The sequence below is a fragment of the Hirundo rustica genome, chromosome 1, assembly GCF_015227805.2.
Source record: "Hirundo rustica isolate bHirRus1 chromosome 1, bHirRus1.pri.v3, whole genome shotgun sequence".
NCBI classification, from domain to species: domain Eukaryota; kingdom Metazoa; phylum Chordata; class Aves; order Passeriformes; family Hirundinidae; genus Hirundo; species Hirundo rustica.
Genome location: NC_053450.1, coordinates 104,389,816 through 104,416,028, shown reverse-complemented (window position 1 = coordinate 104,416,028; position 26,213 = coordinate 104,389,816). Strand labels below are relative to the sequence as shown.

The 26,213-nt window shown below is 39.4% G+C and overlaps 1 protein-coding gene across 1 annotated transcript in view; it reads left to right on the top strand.

Moving 5' to 3' along the window:
• TPK1 (thiamin pyrophosphokinase 1) overlaps nt 1-26,213 on the top strand; it is a 309,075-nt gene that overhangs the window by 93,852 nt on the left and 189,010 nt on the right. The gene's annotated exons all lie outside the window — the stretch shown is intronic.

Genomic DNA, 26,213 nt, shown 5'->3' with positions numbered 1-26,213 from the left:
TGCAAGGAGGTAATTTTACTAGTAGTCAAAGCAGTATGCATTGTAGTGAGGGAGATAAATCAAACTGCTTCTAATTTATCTCCCCAACATTTGTGGTAGTTTTGCTTTAGACTATTTTTGGGGAGTTTTTGTTCATTTGTTTTTAAAAGGAAGAGAGAAAGTAACCTGACAGTTACTGTAGATCTAAGGAGAAAGAAGCACCACCTTTACATTCCAGTGGATCTGGAATGCTATTGCTGTGCAGTGATCAAAAGGAGAAGAGAGGCAGGAGCAGCAAGTGAAAAAATGGCTTTTGGTTTTCAAAATAAGCTTGTAGCAAATAGGAAGATAGAGTTTTGAACTGAAGGATTTTCAAAATGGCAAAATGGTCTTCAAGCTTCTATTATTTTCCATTTCTATGGTGTTGGCCTTGAGTGGTTGCTGCTGATAGCAGCTCAGAGCTCTGCGTGGCTGGATCAATAAAACATATCCAATAATGTCTGAAACCTGCAAGCAAAGCACTTCCACCTTTTCTATACCATTGTTTCTTTTCAGACATGTTATTGTCCACTACTACAGCATGTCATGAAACTTGGGAGCACTCAGGGGTGTATTGAGAGACTAAGTTAGACCATGTTAAAACAACATGTAAAAGCCTGGTGTGAAAACTTCAGGGATTTCTCTTAGGAAGAGAATTTACCAGAGACAGCTGGCATAAGAATCATAAAAACAACCTTTTCTCTTTTTTTCTTTGTCTTTCCTTCCACACTCCTCCATTTCCAGAAAGGAACAAGACAGTAGTTGCTGTTCTCTGGGTTTGGAGCTCCGTTTCACTCACATCTGTGTCCTGGATTAGATGTGAAGAAAAGTGTCACTGAACAGCCAAAAGTTGGTTTGGTTTGGGTAGCTGTGGGTTCAGGTACACTGAGGAGGATGAGAAGTAAAATTTTGCAGCCATTTGTCATTCAGGTGATGGTAATGTGTGACATCTATTCCTCATCGTCTCAGACAAAATCCTGCATTCACCTGACAAGCAAACCCACAATTTCTCTGTGCAGAGCACCACGAGATGCATCATCCTTCTGTATCTGGGGGAGTTAAGGGATGATGAGACTCAGCATTGCTGTGATCCTTCAGCTGCTCTGCCTCTCACAATGAAGACAGGAGTAAGCAGGTGTTCAGCTTATTTTCACTTTGGATTAAACAGCCACCACTGCTTTCTTTGCAGCTGGGAGAATGCGTGACTGTGGCTGCGCAGTCAGTGTTACATGGTAGCATGGTATCACTAACACAGGAGCAACACTGAAGCTGCGGAGCTGACAGGTAGAGACCTCAAGTGTGAAAGAAATCATCTGAAGCTCTCCTGACAGTTGCCTTGGGATACCACAGAATGAAATGAGAACTGCAGTCTGTTCAGCCCTTGTGCTGCATTTGGTGCAGCACTAATCCTTCACAAGTTTCTGGCCAATAAAAACTTGGTTTTGGCATGGTATATATTAAGGGTTTTTTTCTGTATGTATCATTTCAGGGATAATTATTGCTACATAACAGTGCATATTAAATAGCAACAATTTGTTATTACTACTAAGTACGCTTAAGTACTCTGAATTGGAAGGAAAGTAAAAGGTCAAAGTGTGAAATGACTTCCCTGGAGTCACACAAGTAATACAGCTGTAGAAGAGTAGCAGACTGTAGCTCAGTACTCTCAGTTTCATCCTCATGCTGCATAAACAAGCTTGTTATTCTTTGTGTTCAAATTTTTTTTTAAACAGGTATGGTCTGTTTAGTAGGGCTTTGATAGAAACGCGTATATTCCTGCTATCCACATATTAATGGCATGATCAGTGTTCCAAGCTCATATGCACCGATTCTCCCAGTGTCACTCTGCTCACTTGTGGTTTTCCTGCAGGGGTTCTTGGCCTGGCTACAAACTTAGTTGTTTTCCACAAGGCAAAACTCCTCTTCTCTGAGGTGTTCTTCCTAATAAAAACAAATTTTATTAATCATATATTTATTGTATCATTTGGTTCAAGGTATTTGATAAGCTCCACGCATCTTTGAATATGTTCAGTACCAATAGGGCTATTTTTGAAGTACTTTACTGAATGATTTCCTATCATCATCTTCCATTTACCTTTGTTTTGGTTGCAGCCTGTTAGTGACAAACAGATTGGGTGAAAGTTCACTACTAAGTTAATTATCTTTTATTCGGTCCACTGGATCACTGCAAAAAATGCTGATTGCTATCTCAGTCTCTTTCTTACCCTTTCTGCATTTGCACTGCAGGTTGTCTGCTAAAATGTGCCAAAGTTTTGGGGGTTTTTTGTTTGCTCTGAATATCCTGACTACAGTATTCATGATTGAGTTAATCCTTTGGAATTTACAATGTGGAGTTGTAATAGTGGTCTTAGAGTGAGAAAAGGGCTGCAGTCAGACAAATGCTTCTACCTGAGGTTGCATATCTCCTATACTCCCTCTGCGTGACCCTTGTAACAGGAAGTGTTCATGTATGCCTTCCATCATTTTAAGCTGGAATCTCAAAAGGCTTTTGTTTAGAAGCTTAATTAAGATTTTGGTGCATAAATGAATGGCAGTGTGCTTCCTTCTCCCCATGTTGTGTTGAGCACCAATGTGTTACTTGTTAATCTCAGCTTTCACCTCTGTAGATAGACAGTGAATGTATTAAGTCTAAAACTGGTGAGAAAGTACCTGTATTCCTTTGTGGAGTAAACTTAGTTTTGGATCTTAATTTTGCTCTTTTTTTAAGTCCTACGTGCTATGCAAAGCCAACTTGCAGGTTTTCATCCAAGTCATGCTGTTTTCCCTTCCCACCTCAGTAACAAGAAGTGCTTTCCTTGACTCATGCTGTGATCTGTACTTGTGCTTCTGAGAAGCCTGACCTGACTGTGATGGAGTACTTCAGACTAAAAGATTGACCCGTGACTGAAAGTGGTTGAGAATCATTTATTTATCCTCTCATGCCGTTGTCACAGTTGGCTTAATTTCTCACATGAAAGTTAACTTGAAATAAATTTCCTGGCTTGTACTGTCTGTGCCATAGCTTATGTTGTACTCATAGAAAGAGCAGTTTTCATTCAGATCTATTGATTTTGCATGTCCCTGATTTTCAGTGCTACTAGCAGGTATGAAAAAACAGCGCATCAAGGTATGCCATGAAATTACCTCTGCGAGTGTTTTAGAAGTGGCAGCCTGACACTATGTTTCTAAAGGTGTATTTAGGAACTTAACTACTTACAGTTTGCTAGCAGAGAAGGATACTCTGTGGCTGCGTGAGGCTTAGCTGGCTCTCAGAGCAAGTCTCCTCTGATATGTTGTTTCAGCTGTGAAATTCAATGTTTGTAATCTTAGAGTGTTCCTTTAAAACAGCTTTTATTACACCTGTACATTTTTTTAGCGTGCAACCCTGAATGATGCATGACCAACCTTTTTGCTTTTCAAGTGTCTTTTATAAATCGTGGTACATTGATATACTGTCACATCAATAAATTAAGTTTAGGGACTAACCCAAATAAATGCCAAAATCATTAGCAGTTAATTAACCTTCTGTATTTCTCTCCAAATTGACTTTGGTTTAATTGACGATATGGGTTCAGTTCACTTGCTCTGTGCTCATACAAACAAACAAAATGATCATGACACAGAATTGAATGATGTGGTGGGGGAAGTGAGAAAGTAAGGAAAAGAATGGAAAAGATGCATGACCACATCCCCATCAGAGTGTACCAGCAGCCAAATATTAACTGTGTGGTTGGGGCAGCAGAGTTGGGAAAGAGTGGATGATGTTTGGGACTTAACTGTGCTTCGCTTGCCCCTGGCACCCAGTAAGAATATCCTGTCAGGCTGGATGGAAAATTTCAGCTTACTAGGGTTTGTTTTGGAGTTGTGGTTATATCTATTTATTTTTTCTAACAACAGCAACAAACTCTAAGTTTCCTAAACAGGCATGATAGCTCATAAAAAAAAATTTGCTTTTGAGTGAGCAAGGGGCTCTTGAAGCTATGTTCATTCATGTGTTTTTATTGAACTTAATAATAGATGATTTTTTTTTTTTTTTTTCAAATTCTTGTCTCTTGCTTTCAAATCACAGATGGAGAGCATAGTTCATCTAAGCTTGCTACAGAGCATGAAAATGACTTGGTGTTGCTTCTCTGCCATGACCTTAATTAAGGATGGTGTTTGTTTGACGTGTATGGTGAAGTGTGAAATGGCTGTGGTTACTTAGGTACTGGATTGTTTTGTGCTCTCATCCGGGAACCGGTGTTGGGTACTCAGTCTCTGGGCCAGTGTGCTTTGGGCAATGTGTTAGTTGCAGACCACCGCAGAGGTCTCCGCCTACATCATCCCAAGGAGGATTCTGTGAGGCTCTGCATGTGTGCAAGTGGTACTGATGTGAATGATTTTCAAGATCTGACCTAAATTTGACTTCATGGTGGTAGCAGTTTGTTAATGCTTAACTGCAGAATGAACCCTTTGGAGCCGTGCACTTTAAGCCATTTCTGTTCCCTTGCATCATGGGGAAGTGTCTGTTGTAGGGAAACCTTGATTGAGACTGATCTGTGTGGTATACTCTTTGTAATGACAACTTACAGTATTTTTTAATAACTTTTAATAACCAGAATCACAGAATCATTTAAGTTGGAAAGGACCTCTAACATCATTGAGTCTAACCTTCTACCAATCCTCACTTTGTCAATCAGACCATGGCAGAAAGTGCTGCTTCCAGTTGTTTCTTGAACAGCTCCAGGTGACGACCTCACCACCTGCCTGAGCAGTCCATTCCAAAATTTAGCAACCCTTTCCATGAAGAAGTTGTTCCTGATGTCCATCCTGAACCTTCACGGGCACAACTTGAGAGTTATGTCCTCTCATCCTGTTACCTGGGAGAAAAGGCTGACCCCCACCTGGCTACAACCTCATTTCAGGGAGCTGTAGCAAGTGATGAGGTCTCCCCTGAGCCTTCTATTCTCCAGGCCAAACCACCTCATCTCCCTCAACTGCTCCTTATAAGATGTGCCAGACACTTCACCAGCTTTGCTGCCTTTCTCTGAACATGCTTCATCACCTCAGTAGCTTTCTGGTAGTGAGGGGCCCAAAACTGGACACAGGATTTGAGGTGCAGCCTCACCAGTACTAAGTACAGGCGAATAACCACTGCCCTGGTCCTGCTGGCCACACCATTGCTGGTCCAGGCCAGGATGCCATTGGCCTGCTTGGCTGCCTGGGCACACACTGGCTCATGTTCAGCTGCTGTTGACCAACACCCCCTGGTCCTTCCCCGACAGGCAGCTTTCCAGCCACTGTGTGCAGTAGCCTTTTAGCACTGCCTGGGGTTGCTGTGGCCAAACTGTAGGTCCTGGCACTTGGCTATGTTGAACATCATACTGTTGGTCTTGTCCCATCAATACAGCCTGTCCAAATCCCTCAGCGGAGGCTTCCTACCCTCCAGCAGATTGACTTGGTGTCATCTATGAATGACTCAACCCCTTCATCTGGATGATTGACAAGGATATTAAACAGGACTAGGCCCAAAACAAATCCCTGCGGGACACCACTGGTGACTGGCCACCAACTGGATGCAGGACCATTTGCCATGACTCTCTGGGCTGAGTCATCCAGACGGTTCCTAATCCAGCAAAGAGTGCACCCATCCAAGCCTTGATGTGCCAGCTTCCCTAGGAGAATGTCATGGGAAACAGTTTCAAAAGTTTCCTGATGTCTAGTTAGACAACATCCACAGCCTTCCCCTCATCTCCCCGGCAGGTCATCTGGTCATAAGAGAAGATCTGGTTGCTCAGGCAAGACATGTCTTTCCTAAACCTGTGCTGGCTGGGTCTGATCCCCTGTTTGACCTGTAAGTGCCATGTGCTTGCACTCAAGATAATCTGTTCCATAACCTTCCCGGACACTTAGGTCAGGCTGACAGGATGGTAGTTTCCTGGATCCTTCTTCCAGCCCTTCTCATGGAGTGGTGTCACACTGGTGAGTTTCGCCACCATACTGAAAATGTATAATTCAAAAATAATTTTCAGGAACACTGTTGAAAAAACAGATCTTTCACTTGAGTTTTGTTTTCCTTGTTGTGCTGTCTCATAAATAAATATCGCTATACTAATATTCTTCAAATAGTTAAGCATAATCAATTACCTTGAATTTTACCACAGTTAATATCAAGATCCATATAGCTAAAAGATTAATAAAAATATTTCTGAAAGAACACTTGCCGTTGAAAAAGATACTATACTGACAACAAATATCTATCTCTGCTTCCACAAGAAGCTTACATAAATATAGAAAGGTTTTTCTCTTGTTAAAAAGAATGCTAAAAATATTTTTAACTTAGTAGCGTATATGTCTATACAACGTTAATGTGCATAGAGTCAATTTGTATGTACATGCATAAATAAAAAGTTCAGAACTTGGCTTGGTGTATTTTTCAGGGTCTTTTTTGTTGGTTTATTTAGCATGCTCCCTAAAGATTCTAGTGGAGTCAAAAGATTTACTCTTTCCAAGGAAGGGGATATCAGAATTATAATAGTAGGTTCCAACGGAAAAGACACACTGCTAGATCTACATGAGCTATGATTTTTTTTTTTTTCCATTTTCTTTCACTTGGAAATTAATTTTTGACTGCTAAACTTGTCTGAAATATCCTGTTGCTTTTGGAATAGGTCTTTAGTAAAGTTCTCATTGATCTAGTTCTTAATACATGTATTTTTTTTCTTTCTGAGATGCTTATATTAATGACTTGGAAGCTGTGGTGGAAATTCTACATTTAAAACTCACAAGACTTAACGTGCTAAAGCTGTATATTTAAATTTGCTTGCTCAGTGACTATGCTAATAATAAATTATGTACATAAATGTACACACAGAGACTCACTTATTTCTCCTCGTTTTTTCCCTTATCCACTTTTCTAAGTTGAGCAGTCCTTGAGGGAATTGGCTTTGAGTCTACTGCAGGACTGCTGGGAAGTGGATTTGTGTGTTAATTTTAGATGGGTTTTAAGCTTGCTGATAACTTTCCCTTCTGTGGTGAGATTTCGTTTTTTTGGATAATGCTGACTTTGCTTCATTTGGTCTGCATTCTCTGTTGCTCTTTATGAGAAGCAAAGTTACAACCACCGTAAAAGCAAAGAGCATGGAGGAAGAAGAGGTGAAATAAAGGATTTATTTTCATATATTTGGGATTACCACATAGCTCTCACGTGGTAGATGAAAGCACTATTAAGTGGTCCCCCTCCATTTGGGGGTGAGTAAAAAAATAACAACAACAACAAAAAATTATTTACTTAGACTTTCTCTGTGTCTGTATTACTGTCATTCTTATTTCAGGCGAATGATTAAATGGTGTGTTTTTATTTATTCAGATCTGATTATTAGGAGTGAGATTTAAATATTTGTTTTCCTTCTGTGTTAATAGTAGTTTGACTAGAGAGATTCAAGGAGAGCTGAATATTATAGAGTAGAAAGGGAGATTTGGGAGCATCCATGTGAAAACTAGGAGTACTATAGGGTTCACACATGGGTAACTTGAGGCTTGCAATATATTTATGTTGAATGGGGAGTAGGTGGAATTGGATTAATTCTTTTCCTCCTTTATCCAGTTATATCCCACCACGCGATCCAAATAACAAACTCCATAGCTTAATTTATCAGAAGAAATTGAGGATTTTGGTTGAAGTTTGATTTTGGCTGTTTCTCAGATATTACTGCTTAGTTGTGCATTCAAAAGACATGGAGTGTATCCTTCAGTCTGTTTTTCATTGCTCTGTTTTAAGTTGAAAAGCAAAGGAGAGTTTCTGTAAGAAAATTTATAGTACATACATTTTATTTCCCAATCATTTTCAATTTTGTAATAATTTGCTTGTTTTTGCTTATCCAACTCTCCTGAACCTGAGGTGCAGTTTCATTTATAATGCAGTTTAAAGACTGAAAAGATACTGCTCAGTTTGTAGTATCTCAAATATAACAAGATAAATGCTTGTTCTGAAGCAGTAATTTCTGATGCTTCTTGACTTCTGGCATTTATGTAGCCAAGATGTGGCACCAAATTTAACACTTATGTGAGAAAAGCATTTGATTTGTGTTAATATTGAGTAAAAGGAGTATATGCTTGCTGAGAAGACTAGTGAATGTGTGCAGAAGGCACAGTTGAAGTAACTGATCTCAACTGAAGGTTAATAACATAAAAACCTCACTAAAGAAAGATACCATGGATGTTACTAAAAGCCACGCATGCTCAGTTTTTCTTATTGTGAAGGGCTTAACAGCTTTTTGATACAGATGATGTATACCCATAAATAGAGTTGAGATGAACCATTTTTTTAATGGATATTTTAAGATGATTTTGTGGGGGGGGAAAAAAAATTCTGTAGCCTCTTGTACCTTACTTGTCCTGAATTTTATTAACATGTCTTTTCAGGTTAGACAGATATCTTGGAGATGTACGTTTATGGACTTTTCAGCTGTCTTTTCACTGTTTGGTTTGAACATTCTGTCTTTGTTAAAAATCATTTGGACTTTGGTGCAATAACAGATGGTGTTAAAATGAGAACTTGAGGACATGCAGTATGAACAAACAGTGCACACATGCCTCTCGGCAGTGGGATTTTAAATAGCTGTAGCTGTATGGATGCGCATGAGCTGAAGCCGAAACTTCTCTGTTCTAGCAGTAGGACACCTGCTAGAACTTCACACGATGAATTTGTAGGAGAATTACATTTAGCACAGCACTGCTCACTTTATTATGGAGCTCCAGTCAGGTCAGGACATGGGCCAAGCTATGGACCATGTCACAAGAACATGAGAGGTCCCTTGGCCACCCACAAGGCACATTTCTGATATTATGGCAATTACAGTAGCAAAGTCTAGTTTTGCTTTTAGGTGTGCTTTGCTCTTTGATTGCATAAAACTGTTTCTAAAACAGTCCATGCTACTAGACAAAAGTGGAGAAGAATATTTTTAAATGACAAAACTACTAAAAAGACTGGTTTAATGTTGCCATGAATTAGTAAATAAAAACCCAGGTGGAAATTTAATATTCTTTAATATTTCAAGCAACAGTGTACTGAGCATATTGAACATTTTGAACGTTTCTTTCTCACTGCACACATTCCACTCTCCTTTTTTCCTTACATTGTGATTACATTTCCATATGTTACCACAAACACTTCTCTAAAAGTCAAGCCTTTTAAAACAGAAGCATTCAGTTTGCAAATGTTTTTTGATTCTGCTACTAAATATGTTTTTGAAACAGATTGCCCCAAAACTTGTCTGACAGAGGCATATTGCAAGCAATATGTGCCTGTTATTAATACAGATGACCATTTCTTAAGCCCAAGGAAAATCAAAGTTTAACAGGCCATGCAGTTCTTTCATTCTATTAAATATGTATATGTATATGTATATGTATATGTATATGTATATGTATATGTATATGTATATGTATATGTATAAAATTAAATACAATTGGTGCCTGTTTGGACTGTAATCACTACCTTGATGTTATGCTTTATGGACGTAAAACCTTTTATAACCTTATTCTTCCCTTACTGCAGTCTACAGGGTTTTCTTTTCTTTCCCCCTCTAAAGCTGCTTCACAGTGCAGATATATATAAGCTGCTGTTGCATCTCCCCTGGTTTGGTTTGTATTTTCAGAGTTCAGGCTTGACTTCTGCCTCCTAAGATGGAGATAGCAGTCAAGTGTCCCATTCCCCACGCCTGAGCACTGTCTGCAGGGCTCTCCTATGCTTGCTTTGCCTGCACCCACCCCTGCTGTAGCTGCACACCTTCCTTGGGTCACAGACCAAGTACTGCTGGTGAAAACTATTGCAGGAGTAGAGCAATGAGCCCATCACCTCCTGCCTCACTGGTAACAGTCTGGGTACAGTCCTCAGCACAGTAAATAATTTGGGCACCTTTTTTTCTGGTCACAGCTCAGGATCTTTGCTGAACTGGTAAACAAGAGGTCTTGCTTGCACAGAGGAACAGAAGGAGATGATGAGTTCCTTTCCCAGAGGTTGTATTTTATTAGATAGTGTACAGTCATAAGTAAGAGAGTACTGCTGCATTAGGGATTGGCATTAGCAGGTTGCTTCCAGTGGGTATTATGTGTTTGTAGATATTATGTTATCTATTTTCTCTCTGCTTTGTCTGTCTTGTTTTTATTAAGGTGGTATCTGGAGAGGGTTGATGTGCCAGTCACTGTAAGCACAAAAAGTCTTAGGCCAAGCTTCTGTTCATATAAAAGGTGAGGGGGTGGAAGAGCGAAAAGAGTAAAAGATGTAGCAAAGTACTTTGCTTCCCTGATGCCCTGCAGTCTGGTTTGTTTTAGTGTCACTAACTACTACCATGGCATGGTGGTATCAGCTCTGGTGGCAGAGTGAAATAGTACCTCAGTGCCTCATTGGAGGAGGAGTAACTTGTGTTTTCACACTCCAAGTTCTTATACTTCTCCCTGCAGGAAAACTGTGAGTGTGCTTCAGAGAGGGCAGTATAAAACCTTTGCTGTAGAAGTGGTTTCTGTTTTTTAAAGTAACAAAACAAAACAACAAAAACCAAAACAAAACAACAACAAAAACAAACAAACAGAAAACCCCAAGTATGCTCTACATGCAGCTTTAAGGGCATTCCTTGATGAAAAGCTATTTTACTGGCTTCATCCAGGCAATGGCTGGAAACCCCTCCTTGCTCAGTTTGCTCAGCAGTCAGCAGTCTGCTGATCTGGACCTTCTGCCAGGCTGACACTGCAGGTACTCAACACATTCGGCGGTTGCCCCAGTGCCTATTTCAGGTCTCTGCACAACCTTTGCTTACCATAGTGTATATCTGCTTTCTAAGTGTTCTTTTAAAACTAAGTTAGCCCCTCTAGTAGTAGATTTTCATAGTGGTGATAAGAGCACTGACTTTTATATCTCTGGCTTAAAGCCATTTGGGGAAGTCAAGACCTTGTAGGATCTGTTCTTAGCAGCAACAGCCCTCTTCAAAGTAAATCATGGCACTGTAGTTTTAGGAATCTCTGGACTATGAGATAGTATTTTTCTTTCTTTGTCATTATTTAAATACTTCTCTTGCCTTGTTAGACTTGTAGGAAAAGATTAGTTCTTAATTTAGCTGGCAGTTTCTTTGTAAAATGCCTCAATGCTGAAGCAGAAAATGCTTTTTTTGTGTCAGTGGCAACTGAAGGCTAATATTTCAAGCATGAAAGAGTAGAAGGGAGAGACTACTTGACAGCAGGCTGAAAACCCTTCTGGAAAAAGTCTTCTCTCACAGATACATCAGCCTCTGCAATTTCTCTACAGTGTGAAGAGAAGCATATTACAGAATCCTAAAGGACTTGAAGAGGATCAAAAAAATGGTGATCTCTAATACCAGCCTGTGGCTGAAATGACACACAAGAGCTGAGCAGAGGTGTCTATAGCTCGTGTTTTGTGCTGAGTGTAACCCAGCTGACACTGCTCCCTAGAAGATGAAATATCCATAACCTGCGGTGGCTGGACACTAGAGTGACAGGAATTCATGCATGAATTCATCCTTAAAGGTCCCACTGCAATAACTTAAAGGCACTATTTGGGTAGTTTGCATCTGATCGTGGAGGATTAAACAACTAGGTGCTGCATGGAGTTCTGTTTTTACTGAATAGCAGTAAGCTCTTTAATGTGTCGAGAGGACTGAGCACTCAGTAAGTGGAAAACTAAACATAAAGAATCCTGCTATGCAAGCTGTTACCTTAATAGTAAGAGTTTCCATGGGGTTTTTTAGGCAGGTGTACACTTGCAGTCTGCTTTTTGATCATGTTTGCAGCCCAAACACTTAGCACAAGAGGAGTGCACAGCCACCAGCTGTCAGCAATGTGCACGTTCTTCCTGCATACCACGAAGCATCTTTGCCTGCTTCTGTTCTTGTCTGTTCCCCAATAATTTACTAATTGCTGTACCTCTGCCTTGCAGTGACACCTACTGCCAAGGGCAGGCTTCACAGAAAGCTGCTGCTTGGCTCTAAGGAGTCATTTGCTGCTCCCCAAGTGACTGCTAGTAGCTTTTCTAGAATATATTCAAGTTTCCTATCTTCTTCCCAATTCTGGTGTTATTGCAAAAGAAAAAAAAAAAAAAAATGTCCTTGAGGGCAGCATGAACCCACACGGTGTGCATGTACCAGTCCCAAACTTAATGTCCATGGCTGCTTTTCATACCAACTGTTTAAGAATTTAATCTCTTTTTATGGAATCTCCCTTACTCTGCAGGTGTGGTGGGATGTGTCGCTTCAGCACATGGAGGTGTGTTGGTTGGCTTTGGAACCAGTGCAGAATGCGCTGCAAATTACACATCATTCTGCAACAGCAAATTAGGGTTTGTGTTTGGAAACGTACCCTCTGGAGTGAATTGAAGTAATTATGTGGCTAAAACCTGGATTTTGCTGGAGTACCAGTGTTTGCTAGTCACAGTTTTGATCCATTAGTGAGAGGCATGATTCCTGGCCTGTCTTTGATAACCTCCCTGACTCATAGCTGAAACTGTTTGCAGCTTGTAGCAAAAGGCAGATTTTATCAGATAAGGTGCATACTTTCTATTCCCCTTTTAAATCCCTGTTAGAGCTCATTTCTTTCATACCCTGACAAGAAACTGGAGGTTTAGGGCCAGCTGAAGGATGTTCTAGGTGACTCATCAATGTGAAAGGTGAATAGAAACCAGTGATCCCACTTCTTAAACTGAGAAACAAATGTTAGGATGAGGTTGAGTGCTTTGGAAAATCATGTCAGTAAAGTACAGATATGTTTGAATATAAATGTAACTCTAATTCCCCATTTCTTTATCCCTCCAAGCTGCCATGGGACTCACTCTCTCAGGGTGTTACTGGTAGCCAAATGGAAAGACTGAATGAGGAGAGATGCTGGAAGGAGGCCGCTTGAGTTTTGTTCAGAAAGGTATAGGTCTGTCAGCTGCAATCTTTTGTTCTTTCTACAGGCAGATTTCCCAATAGTTTGGTCGAAGATTGAGCAAGAATAATTGAACTGGACATGCTAACTAGTATAAGGGCTCACAGGTATCTGCAAATCAAATGAGTTTGTGCAAAAAGAAATTAGCAGACTGTCTGCTGGCCTGGAATTGAGAGTACACCAGGAGGGAAACTTTAGTGATATCCTCTTAGATGAGAGATTTTGTTAGTTTATAGTGTAGTGAAATATATTTTCCAGTGTCAAAATAGATAACTTATATCAGTAATAGAAAAATAACGCTGGTTTTTTTCAGCGTGAAAGTAATCCCAGCAGAGATACACACACTGTACCATGCTAATACAATTCTACTTTAATACAAAGTAGAAATTTAATATAATTCCTGAGATGTTAGTATTGCATTATCAAAAATGAATTTCAGCAAGAGCAAAATGACTGATGTTCCAAACAATATTATTAAAATTTGCAGCATGTCTCTTATGGACTGGAATAGTAACTTTAAGGTTACCTTTAATTATTTTTTATGGGTTGGGGTTTTGTTGTTGTTGTTGTTGTTGTTGTTTTTAAATTTAATTTTCTGTGTGGTTAATTTTAAATATTTTTTCATATGTAAGCATTTCTTTCTTAGTATTCTTATGTTTTAACAGACCAGTGGTTTGGTGGTTCTGTTATTTAGGTTTGGGTTTGGGTTTTTTTCCCCCAAATACATATTGCATCATTTTATTGTTGAATGGGTGGTCATTCCTCTTTAGAAGAGGAGAGGCTGGGAATGCCCTGATGAATTCAGCTGTGTTAGGGAGTAAATGTCTCTTTAAACATTGCATGTTGTTTTCACTGAGTGTGAGGAAATGCACCCCTCATGCCTGGGAGGAAAAGAGATACAATTTGATTTCCTGCCTGTCCCTGTTCTTCACTCTCAAACCAGATGCATGCCTCCCTGAGGGCCAGTGGTTGTCTCCCTGCAAAGGCTTTCCCACTGGTTTGTGGTGGCTGGGAGAGCAGCATCAGTGATGACTCAGTGTGACCCTTTGCTGCAGGAAGGAGGCAGCATCTTTGCACCAGGCATAGTGCAGTGTGCAATTCCCTTCTCTCCAGTGGCATGGGAGCCATTCAGATGGAGAGAGTGAGAGCAGTGCTGTGTGTGCAGCTCCCTGGGCACTCTCCAAGGCCTGTTTGCCTCCACTCTGAACCTGCCCAAGGTACGATACAGGCTTTGACAAACTGCTGGCATGGGAACAGCTTGGCTTGGTGCTCTCATCCTTGATAGTGTGACAGGACAGTGCACGAGGTTAGTGCATGTTGAGAGAAATAGCATGACACTTACCCCTTTTATTCTTGCTTATGGTATAAGAACCTGTCTTCTTTGCTTTGTTTTCAGAATTTTTTTTCTACAGAACCCCAGGAGTTCATGCTCTTCTGCTTACACTTTGTACTTTTCTCTCACAATTGCTAAATTTTAAGTAAAGTAAACTAATTATGTGGCTCATAAAGCAGATCCTGGAATAGGAGGCAGTGGGGATGAGGAGTAGCAATGGGGGCAGAATGGAGAGGGGTGAGGACTAGCTGCATGCAGGAATCTCTCGAATCATGGCTTAAAGCAACTACTATTTCATGCCCCTCCAGGTAAGCCTCTTTAACTGTAGAAGTTAGGTGTTGGGTTGGCTACAGGAGGAATTAATCACATAAACGAAACCTTCTTCAGTTAGTCACAACTATTGATTATGGTTTGCTAAAAGAGCATCAGATGTTTCTGAGACTGGGAAGCCAGCTGTAAAATCAAATTTCTGAGATTTCTTTTCTCTGCCAGGAAATTGTTGATAGGCTGTGACTTGATAGTATTCATTGACCCTTGTGAACAAGACAAATGAAAGAACCAGAATCTCTAGTTCTCTCTTTTTTTTTTTTTTTTTTTTTTTGGGGGGGGGGGTGGGGGAGGGGGGTGTTTGTTTTGGGGTTTTGGGTTTTTTTGTTTGTTTGGGGTTTTTTTTGTTTGGTTTGGTTTTTTTTAACATTACTTTAATTTATAAAGGTGTCCGTTTGGTCACCTTTTAATCTTTCAGAGAAATCATTGCATCTTTAAGCAAAAACTCCCTTTGCAAAATCCATTAGAAGCTCTGGTGACTGTACCAAGCAGGTGGCGAGGCATTAGGCAATTTTTTTTTTCTAGGCTGGCAAAACCACGCTTGATGCCTTTTTGGTGTAGCATCTTGTGAACCAAAGATTCAGAGGTATCTTTCCAGGTCTGTGAGAGAGTGAGTGTCATGTGAAATCAGGACGTTGCTGTTCCTGTTCCTCACAAGGGAGAACAATCCTCCAGTGCTGGATGTTCAACTCTGAACACAGAGAGCATAGTCACAGGGGCGCAGTCATGTATTATCACATGAGTTAGAGCAGTTCTTTCCTCAAACCTCTTTGAAAGAAAGGATCCTGCCTTAAACACACGGTGCTAAAGTGGGCTGGCTGAACTTGACCCTGAGTGTCTTAGCTAAGGCATGACCAACAGAGACATTTGGAAGTAAACTAGCAAAAAGCAGTGAGTAAATAAATATTTTACTTGAAAGTCCTTTCTTACACATACTAATATGTGTTTGTTGTGGAGTTGCATTTGGTTTGGGGTTTGTTTTATTGTGGTTTTTTTTTTGGTTGTTGTTATGTAGGGTGGTTAGGTGTTTGTTTATTTGTTTGCTTTTAACTCTCTAATATTCAATATTTAAGGCTCAGGCCTGGGAATTCCTCTGTATAGGGATGCTGTCAGAGCCTCAGTCAAGAATGGATGAGGACAGAGAAAGAAATCTGGATAGCTGGAGAAGACAGAAGTTCTCTTCTTTTAAAACAGGGATGTAAGTGCCAGCTGAAAAGACTGACTTTTGTATAATTCTTGTGCTTCAAAGCCCAGTAGGTAAGGATACTGTAGGGTCATGAAAGATGAATCCAGATTAAGCAAGTAAAAATAAAATTTTATTAATCATTTTACCAACGCTTCACTAGCAATACTGATTTAAACAAGGCTGAGTGCAGGCACACACTACTTTGAATGAAAATGTTGTGTACCAATCAGGAATCTCCAGCACATCTGGCAGATAAGGTAGCATGGGATTGGTACAGTAATTTAAATCACATTTGAACATTCTGTCTTCTAATATTTTCTATTCCTGATAATGAAGTGTTTAGTATGGACAGGGCTTGTAAATTAAATAGAGTATTGATATTCTTTTTGGCCAACACTTGGCTGATTTAAATAAGGATATATTAGATATACTTAGGACATTTTTATAGGCCGTATTTCTTGGAAAAATTTAGCAGGGTGATAATTTCCAGTTAAGTAGCAACATTGAAATGGAACACTTTTTATAGTAGTGCTCACAGCAGCTGTATTGTTCTTGGGGTTCTTTTTCACTGAACCGTTTTGAGAACAAAGAGCAGCAGATACAACATGTAATATTTTACCATTTGAACAAGGCTGTGTCTTGGGGGTTTGCTTGTTTGTTTCACAGGGAACCTGTTCTAAAAGCAGACTTTCAGAATAAGCTCAGGTGTGCTAAATCTAAGGTTTTGTTTATTGAATGCATGGGTTTCAACTAGATGGGGAAAATGGCCCCAAGGAAGAGGCCAATATTTCTGGTCAATAAAGATTAAGTGGTTTGGCTTCTCCTCGGGGGATGGCAAAATGCTTCCATATTAGCATGAATTTAAAAGGGGATATAGTACGGTTAGATAGGAGGTAATTTAAACAAAACAGTTCATACCTAGTTTGCATGAATTCACTTCTGAACTGTAGACTTCAATATATGATGAAGTCCAGTCTCTCTTCTTCAAAAGGAAAAATATAGATCAAAATGAGAGGGAAAAGTTCTTTGATTTTGCACTTTTAGGCCTATTTGTTTTTCTAACACATTGAAATTGAAGGCCTAGAGCAGTAACTGTAGCATTTTGGTAAAAGTCATGTAATGTACTGATTATCTTTGTAACTAGAAACTAGACACAGACAAATCTGCTACTAAAATCAGGTTTTGAATAGTTTAGAACATTGAACAGTCCCAAATTTGGGGTCTGGAGTCCCCCTGAGCCTCTACTTCTCTGTTCACTCTACACCCTTCTCCCTTTTTGAAGCCTTAGGGAAGTGCTGTGGGGCTGTTCCAGAGATAATGGACAAGACCTATTTCTACTTAATGCAAAGATCTATAAATTAATTACCTGTCTGCAGCCTTGCTGTGAGGAGAGTGGTCACACAGAAGTTTATTCCCCTTGAGAATATACGCTCAGTTTTGTACAGTAAGCTCTAGATTGCCTCCTACAAATATTTTTAATTGGAAATTTTCTGTTAAAAGTTCTTTTATAGCCTTAATAAAGAGAGGTTTTGAAATCAATGCACTTGTTTCTTCATCACTTTTATGAGCTGGGACATTACTGCTGTGCCATCTTCACTCATAACCAGACTTTTCATATAGATGTTATTTTTTTTTCAAGGATGACAGCATTGGTTTTGCTTTTATGCCGTGTAAGAGAATTCAGATGTGAAATCCCATTTAGCACTCAGAAATGCAGCTTGTAGTCTGGTTTGAAGCTGATTCTGACAGTCCAAGGGAGGGGGTTTTGTGTCTTTTGATGATTTAACATATTATTTCATCAAGATAGCTAAAAACTTCCAAAAAATTATTGTTGCTGCTGATTATTTCTTTTGAAAATTCTAATTCACACCTTCTATATTATTTTAAGAATGAAAATAACCTTTTTTGTGCATCCTTTGGGGTTTTTCAACTGTGTTATTAAATAAAAAATGACAGAAATGTGTTTATGAAAACTATACCATAGACCTTTTATATCAATGTACTATCTGACCTTCTTTCTCGGCTGCTGGAAAACTTAGCTAAAAAGAAGTGCCTAACAAGAATATTGTTTCAATTTTAGATCTATTTTGTGTGGGAAGATGTTGGAGATCAAGATTAGACTTGATGCAAGTAGCTAAAGCTCCTCTTTTCCTAAGAGGAACAATACATTGTGATATCCATGTTCATTTTCATCCTTCAAACTCTATTAAACTGCCAGAACTATAGTAAAAAACAATGCAAATCCATGGCTTTCATGAGACCGCTCTGGTTTAGATTAGTGCAAATGCCAGGGCATATGTACTTGTAGTTATTCCAAATATGAAATAAAGTAGGTAAGATCGGGTCTTGTAGTTTTACATTTCCAGTTTCTTCAAAGGAACTTCTACTGCAGCTCACCACTGCCCAAATATGGAAGTTAAGACAACAGAAGAGATGTGGAGGTCAGTCAGAAACAAGAGTGAAACTGTCATAAGTTACATAATAGCAGTTTGGGGGAGGTGGGGAGGCTTTGGCCATTTCTCTGGATTGTGTTAACAGTTGTTTGCTTGAAAATCTGTTGAATATTTATCTGTTAAAAGTAGGGGAAATTATTAATACACAAGAGTATGTAGCATAAACATAGGTTGTGTTATCAAGACATTAAAAAATAAAGTATTAGAAAAATTTATCTATCATCCTAATATTTCCTTGTATGGTTTCTTGTTTGTCCCTCTTTTAGATACTTACTTCCAAACAACTTTTAGACCAAGATTACTCTCCTGAGTATTTTAAGTAAGTTTTCAAGTAGGTGTCAAAGCATGCTTGATTCATTCAGAAATTTATGCATTTTAGTAGTCTAGTTGTCTTTTAACAAAATTGGGGTTTCTCACTTTTATGAGCCCTGAAATTTCCTTGGCACACAAAAGTTTTTGTTAGACTGTGATATAAAATGGTTATGTGGAAATCTGTTCTTGGCTGTAAGGAAAGATGTGTGCTTTAGTAGCATGAGAATATATTTTGTGCAATTTAAATAAGTGTATGATTAATTTTTTTATGAGTTGCCAGCTACTGCAAATCCAATTTAGGCAAACAAAATTTGAAATATAAATGCATTAGCTGAAAATATTTAATCATGGACATGAGTATGAACTTATCATGCTCGTTGTGTTATACTTGCAGGTTGGCTTGAATTATTAATGCATTTTGTTGAGGGGAAGGAGACTGGCTGTGGTGAAGAGCGTAGGGTTGCTGGTTGCCAGCACAGTAGGAAACTATTTCTTCTTCTTTGCTGTTTTCGCACAGCTGACCACCCTTTTCCAAATATTGCCTCCCTGCCTGCCCCATATACTTCTCATTCTGGGGTAGGGAGCAGTGATTTCATGAAGTCTGTTATTGCTGATGCAATGACAGATTTAAAAAAAAAAAAAAAAAAAAAAAAAAAGCGCTTCCTTTTTGTTTTCCTCTGCAGCAATTGTAGACATATAATACTAATAAAGGTGCTTATTTTTTTAGTCAATTTTTTTTTTTCCATGTAGAAATAGAGTCATCTTGTTACTAAAGTCTGTCTGATAACATGCTGACCGGCAATTAAAATTGCAAGCAGTTGGGGTATTCCATCATGTTTAAAGCTGTTTGTTTTCCTTCTGTCAGAAATCAATGCTTCAGCAATAGAAGATAGGAAATGAAGAAATAGAAAGTTGCATTCAAAAGCTTGAAGTCAATGGCAGTTACAACAATTATTAAACAATATGATTTTAAAACTTCAGAAGTAAAATTAATGTTAAAACCTCTCCATTTCACTTCCATGACCAGGTAATGGATGCAGAAAAAGCTAGCTGCACACTCCTGCAGTTATTTCACCTTTGTTATATTTCAATGTAGGTGTTTGCTGTAGGTATAAGACCCTGGTCGTCAGGCTGTAGTAAAGTTTGGTTAGTGAGGCACATTGTACTTGCAAAGCAATGAAAGCAGGTGTTGTTTGAAAGGCTGCCTGATGGATGTATTGTGAAGGATCAGCAGCGCTGAGTCTGTAGGGGTTTGATGTTTGAGACTCACTTGATTCTTCATCAGCAATCAGGGGTTAGAGAGGCAAGGACTTTGCAAACCAGGATCCAACCCAACCCTGGTGCCAATGTGTGGCGCTACAGGAAGGGCTTGTGAATCTCTGGGGGATTCCTGGTATCAGATCAGACTTCAATAGAATGCAAATATATTACTGTAGAGAGCTTGTATTCCTTCTCACTCTGGAAAATACAGATTTAAGGCCCAGGTAGGACTTCCTGCTTTTGTTTCAGCAGCTTGTTTGATTTGTGAGGAGCTTAGATTTGACAAGTTATTCTGTAAAACCATTCAAAACAAGTAGTGTATCAGGGGAAAAAAGTCAGGATTAATGTTATGCACTTCAGTGCATTTTTCCTTTTTTTTTGTCTGTGCCCTAATCAGTGTTTTCTTACTGTTACCTAATAATAATAGATGTGTGCTCAGGGCAAGAAGAAAAGCTGATTAAATGTTATATTATAGCTTTAGCTGTCATTTTTCAAACAGAGAGCAAAAAAAAGGAGGAAATAAAGAGAAACTTCTTCCTGGTTCTTCCCACAGTGGCATCAAGCCACATGGCCTTGTCATGAAAAGGTCACTTAGATTTTAATGGAAATGATGGCAGCAAGTACTTTATGTTTGAGCTCTCTCCTCCTAGTTTTCTCTGTGACACAGCACAGGGCTGCTTTGCTGTTACACCGATGGGTGCAAAATTCTGTGGTGGTTTTTGTCTGTGGGAAAAACGTTTTCCTTTTCCATGTGTTTAATTTCTGTGTGAACTTTTTAAAGAGAAATGTTATCTGTGTCACTTTAGCTCAATAGTGAATCAATGCACTGAAAAAAGAATAGTGTTCCTAATTCATTCTCACATTGGTTTCTTCCTCGTCTTCTCATATTTAATTGTTTAGTGAATCTCGCCTCTGCTTGGCTGAGATCTCTATGATGTTTACAGCTCAAAGCATAGTGATTAAAGAAGCACAGCAGCTTTATAGGAAGCATATAATTACCTTACCAAAAGTACAGTCATTTTGCATCTAAGTTCCAGTCTGGTCCATATGGGAGCACACAGCTAGCTCCAGTGTTGATGATCCATTTGCCTCAGGACCACTGCGTACCTATGTTCTTTGATATGGATAGTTTAGAAGTCGTGGTTTGGGTATAAGAGATTTGTGGCTGGTGGATCTTTCTTGGCTACACAAACAATTTTAGAATAGCAACCCTCTGAGTGTGACACCTCAGAGCTTGCAAGCCCTCAAGTCTGCGATACTCAAAGAACTGTCACCAACAATGAAGCCTAGGCTGATACCCCCAACCCACCCCATCCTGTTGTCACACTTCTCGAGGTGCAGCCCTTGCATGCTGGCAAACACAAAGCAATTTGATGTCAGCAGTCCACTGAACTCAAGAGGAATTTATGATAGGTACCTTTGCACAAATACTAAGGGTTGTACACATGATTTTATGTGTGTGCATATGAATTGATTGTAGTATGAATGTTGCCACCTCAAATCTATAGTTAATCATTGTTATAATTGTAGGGAACCCTACCTAATTGCTCTGTAAATATTAATTACTCATTGACTAAGTGCTGCTAAGCCCTTTTACACCCTGATCTTTGCATCTGGATCCTTTGCACCCTTACACCATGGTGCATTCCCAGCTTCTGTGCAAATCATTTCAAATTGCTTCTAATTTGATCTTCCTTTGTATGCTATCGTCTCTGTAGTAAGTAATAGAATGAACCTTGTCATCAAACTATATAAAGTTGTATTTTCAAAAGTTCATATAAAACTGCTTTCACCACTGTCTTTGATGGTGTTTCTTTAAGTGGCCAAACCACTCATTTGCAGCATAAGGATAGACCTATTTTAATTAGTTAAAAAGCCTCATAGCAAGACAAGCATCCAGCCACAAACTAGAAAACTATTATGGACTGGTAGCTGAATTGCTAAACAGAGCTGCAGTTGACAGAAGAGGGATGTCTGCAGTGCCCTGTAATTGATGTGGAATAGCAGTTGCAAACAGTCCTGATAACACAGGTGGAAACATATGGGTGAGAGGGAATAGTTTGAGATGCAATCTAGCAATCTGCAGCTCTGCAAAGCCATGGGTTTGTTAAAATTTATTTTTGCAGTTTCTGCAAGACAAAGGAGAAAATGAGACATCACATAAATACAGATTATGCATTTTGTTGTCGGTAACTGCTGTTTTTTAGTAATACTGGGACAAAAATGTGTTTGCCTTATGTAGCAAGCCAACCAAGCAATTCTCTGCATATCTACCATTTATTTCACATATGTATTACTACCAGCACTCCAAGTCATTAATTAAGCAGAGTTCTCTTATGCATAGATTTTGCTGGCAGGTTAATTATGGTTACCAGGCTACTGAATCAATAAATGAATGAGGGAAAGAGATTGCATACCTAGAAGTTGTATAAAATTAGAAAAGGATCAGGACTATACTGAAGCAGTTTTTAGTGGGTTTAGTGTTGGCCAAAACAGTTGTTGAATGATACAATTTAAGGACAGTTGTCACAAATTTGAATTTCAGCAAAAACCATGGATTGATTTCAAGATCTGCTTGGAAAAGAATATATTTTAAATGCTAATTGGAAGGAATAATAGAATAGGAATAATAAAGGTATACTTTTCTTTCCCAGGTATTGGTAACATTTATAAATGTATTCCCTTTTTATGCACTCATCTTAGTCTGCAAGAGTTGCATCTGTTCTGTGGAGTCTTTTGCCCCAACTGAATTTGCAGGGCTATTGAGTATGATCATATGCTTGCTCCTTTTCTGCAAAAAAACATCAGAACTAGTTAGTTCACAGCCAAGGCCTTTTTGTGTTTGATATGCTGCTTATATCCTGTCTCACAGGGACAGGAAGTTTTTATATTTGCCAAAGGGGTGAATATAAAGTAAAATGTTTCCAGTATTTTTGTTGTATTAGAATAAATTTTGTAAAAGCTAAAAGCCCTAAAATTGGTGCCTCAAATTCAGTCACTAAAGGGAAGTACTTCACCGGTTACTAGCAGAAGATGCACCATTTAAAAGGAAGGGTATTGTTCAGAAGGGCTTTTGTTTCTTCATTCACGCTGCCTGTGAGAAACTCCTAGATGGGATGGCTTGCTAATAAGCTCTTTATGTAACTCTTCCTTGGTGTCGGTGGAGCTGAGGGGTATTAACTCTTGCTGTAATTTCAGACACTGCTGGACTGAACATATACTGCTCCCAGTAACTTGGGAAGCAGTTATTGACAGCGGCATTGAGTTCCCCCTCCTGCACAATAAAACAGTTGATTTTTAGATTATGTCTCCATGCCCTAGTTCACTGAACGACACTGGAGTTATATGAGAAAGGAATCTAACAGATAGAAAAGGTGATAATTTAGCAGACAGAGCTATTTCTGAGGAGTGGAGCTTAACACAGAATATTCAGATTGGAAAGGTGGTAATTTCTGGTAAATGCCAAGGAATGCAGATTCACATGCTGAGCTGGGGCTTTAGTGCACTTGTGTCATTGTCATCTTAGCATCATCTCTTCTAATAACAGAAGCATGAAATGGTACCATGGGGCTCTGCAGCTGAGCTGGGTGGCCAAAAGCACAGGCCTCCTCTGCTTCTAGTTGTGCTCCTTGAAAAAGCTACAGCTCCCCGTTGCATATCACATGTTTTTTTTCTGGAGTTGTTGGTCTTCCTGACTCACCAGAGCTCAGTGAGCTACTTGTACAATCATTTCTTAGTATGTCTCAATTTACAGAGGCAGGGTTAACTGCCTCTAGCCCTTAGATAATGTCTTTGGTGACTTAGTTTTTTCTGTCATACGTAAGTCCATGTGCAGCCCACCTAGCAAATTTGAGGGGTCTGCTGTATTCTGATGGTACCCTATGGGCCAGAAGAGATGGTAAAAGCAAGACCTTTGGTCTTCTGACTGTCCACTTAAGTTATTCTTCATTTTATAAGCCCCACCATCCACTTTGGTCACCCTGGAAGATAACTTGCCTTTGACCCATTTGTGACCCTTAGCACGTCATCCATTTGCATCACTTTCCACCTTTAATTTTTCTTTTTTTTTTCATCTGTTTAAATTGAGAATGTCTCAGAAGAAGGTGTTTCTGTTTTCAGGATGCCAAGCCAAGCAAAACAAAGCCCAAATCTTGTTCAGGTCCTTTGGTTTCTCCTGAAATAATTAATGAGGTTTTGTGTGAGCTGTTGCAAAGTGCCTAGAGGCTGTTAGATTTGCCTATGCAGTTGCCATGGTGCACCTGGGCCAAATAGTTGTTTGTAATGCAATGTTGTCTCTAATATAAAAGGCACTGTATAAAATCAGTTCCTATTATTTTTCATGGAGAATTTTCCATCCAAACTGTAACCTTAGAATTGCTGACTATCTCCTAAACAATTCCAGATAATAATGATACATATTCTTCCACCTAACATGTATCATTACTTTTTGTCAAGCAAAGCTTAGTTCATAGCTGTTGAAATATTATGATTTACTGGCCTCCAGCCAATCTGTTAATTACCTGCTTGTTCCTTAATGCAGCTGAGGCTTTGTTTGATTTCAGTGTAAGTTATTAACTTGCTGGTGAAGGATCAGTACCTCATAAATTGTTTCTCTAAATAACTTTACAGTGCTACAGAAGTTGAATTTTTTTTTCCTTTCAATAAGAATAAATTTGTGGGGGACAGCTTTAAATTGCAGTTATATAAGGCAACTCTTGATTTGAGATATGAAATAATAGCACCATATCTGTGTGTGAACATCCAAGTGTCATAGATCTGTTACTTAGGCACCTTCCTGTCTTTGGGAGAATCTCAGTACTTTTACATGTACCACCACACTGATTAAAGACTGATTTGTTTTGTGCTGCTTAGTTTGGTTTGGGTTTTTTGGTCATGTTGTTTTAAAATTGTAAGGTCAGATGAAGAGATCTTGGGCCAGGCTCCACTTGTGGTAAGTCCAGTGCGAGAATATGCAATAGCTAAGGCTCTAGATGTGTTAAAGTAATTGAGACCAATAATAGATTTTAAAGTCTTTTTATGTATCTCATCCCTTTTTTTTTTTTTTTTTTTTTTTTTTTAAGTCGGGGAGAATAGATTGAAAACTCACTGTTTTCAGAAGGAAAAAGCTGTAAGTGTGCCTGGGAAACATCCTTTAGGCAGGTCATGTACTTAGATCCTAGGCCTTGCTTAGATGCCTTCTGTCTGCCAAATAAGCCAGTGGACAGGATAGCTGACTTCAGAACAGGTATTACATGCTTTTCTTCCAATGGGCCATTGCTATGTTCTGTGTGAGCTGAACTCCCTGAGACAACAGATATGCCTAGGTAAAAGGAGGTATAGCCATCCATTTTCAGCTGTGACCTCAAGTGAAAGGAGAAGTCTTACAGTCAAACACAGCAGGCAAAACGTGTTGTTCTTGTCTAGTGATGTTGTATTCATCAGACTGGATGAGGCACTTGCCTGAAGCAGTGAATCACCATGGTAAGTGGCTGGCAAGCTTCTAGAACAATCTAGAAATCGCTTCACCTAATAAGATTTCTCAGGATCAAATCTGCTTGACCTTGGCTTGTTAATATGTGTTTGAGTAGAGGATCTAAGGTGTGAGTGAAGTGGTGTAAGGAGACAGAGCAGGGTCTATACAAGAAGGCTGAGGGCAGTAGTGCTTGCCAGAGTGGGTGCTGCAGAGAGCAGGAGCAGAAGCTGTGCTAAAAGCAATACAGAGAACACTGCTTGTTCTTCTGCTCTGCTCATGGCTTCATCGTGAAGGAAAAAAGAGCTGAGGTACCCAAGGTTACCTGCGATGAACTAGTAGCTTTTGTATTGTCCTGCTTCCTTCTTTCCCCCCTGCCCCCCTAAAAAATCCTCAGCCGAGGTCACGGTACTGGACAGTAGATATTAATTTACAAGCACTCCCTGTGGGAGTTCAGCACCCACATAAGAAAGAATGACTTAAAGTTGAAAGCAGCTGTAGAGGTGAACTCTGTTGTCCCTATTTGTATAGGCTGGTTAAGTAGGGGAAGAAGTGGGTTGCCCATCTAAAGTACACCAAAAGGAAAGATACAGGTTTGTATCATTGCTGAGGGGTGGTTCTGACTGAAAAATAAGCACCAAAGGAAAGCAGCTTTAGCGGAAAATTGGATTCTCAGTAGCAAGAAGTGCCTGATCTTGTTGTTTGTACCTTTTTTTTTTACTTGTCTCTCCTCCTTTTCCTCCCAGCCCTGTGACTTTCAGCCCTTTCAGGATTACCAGTCAGTCTCTCTTTGCCTGGAACACTCTACCCTAGTGTGGAAGCAACAGCTTCTTTTATCTTGTGTGCTATAGTTATCTAACTAGTGCATCTCGGAGCAAAACTGATAATGACTGCTAAGACAAGATGGTCATTTTCAATCTTTAATAGCTTATCTGGTTT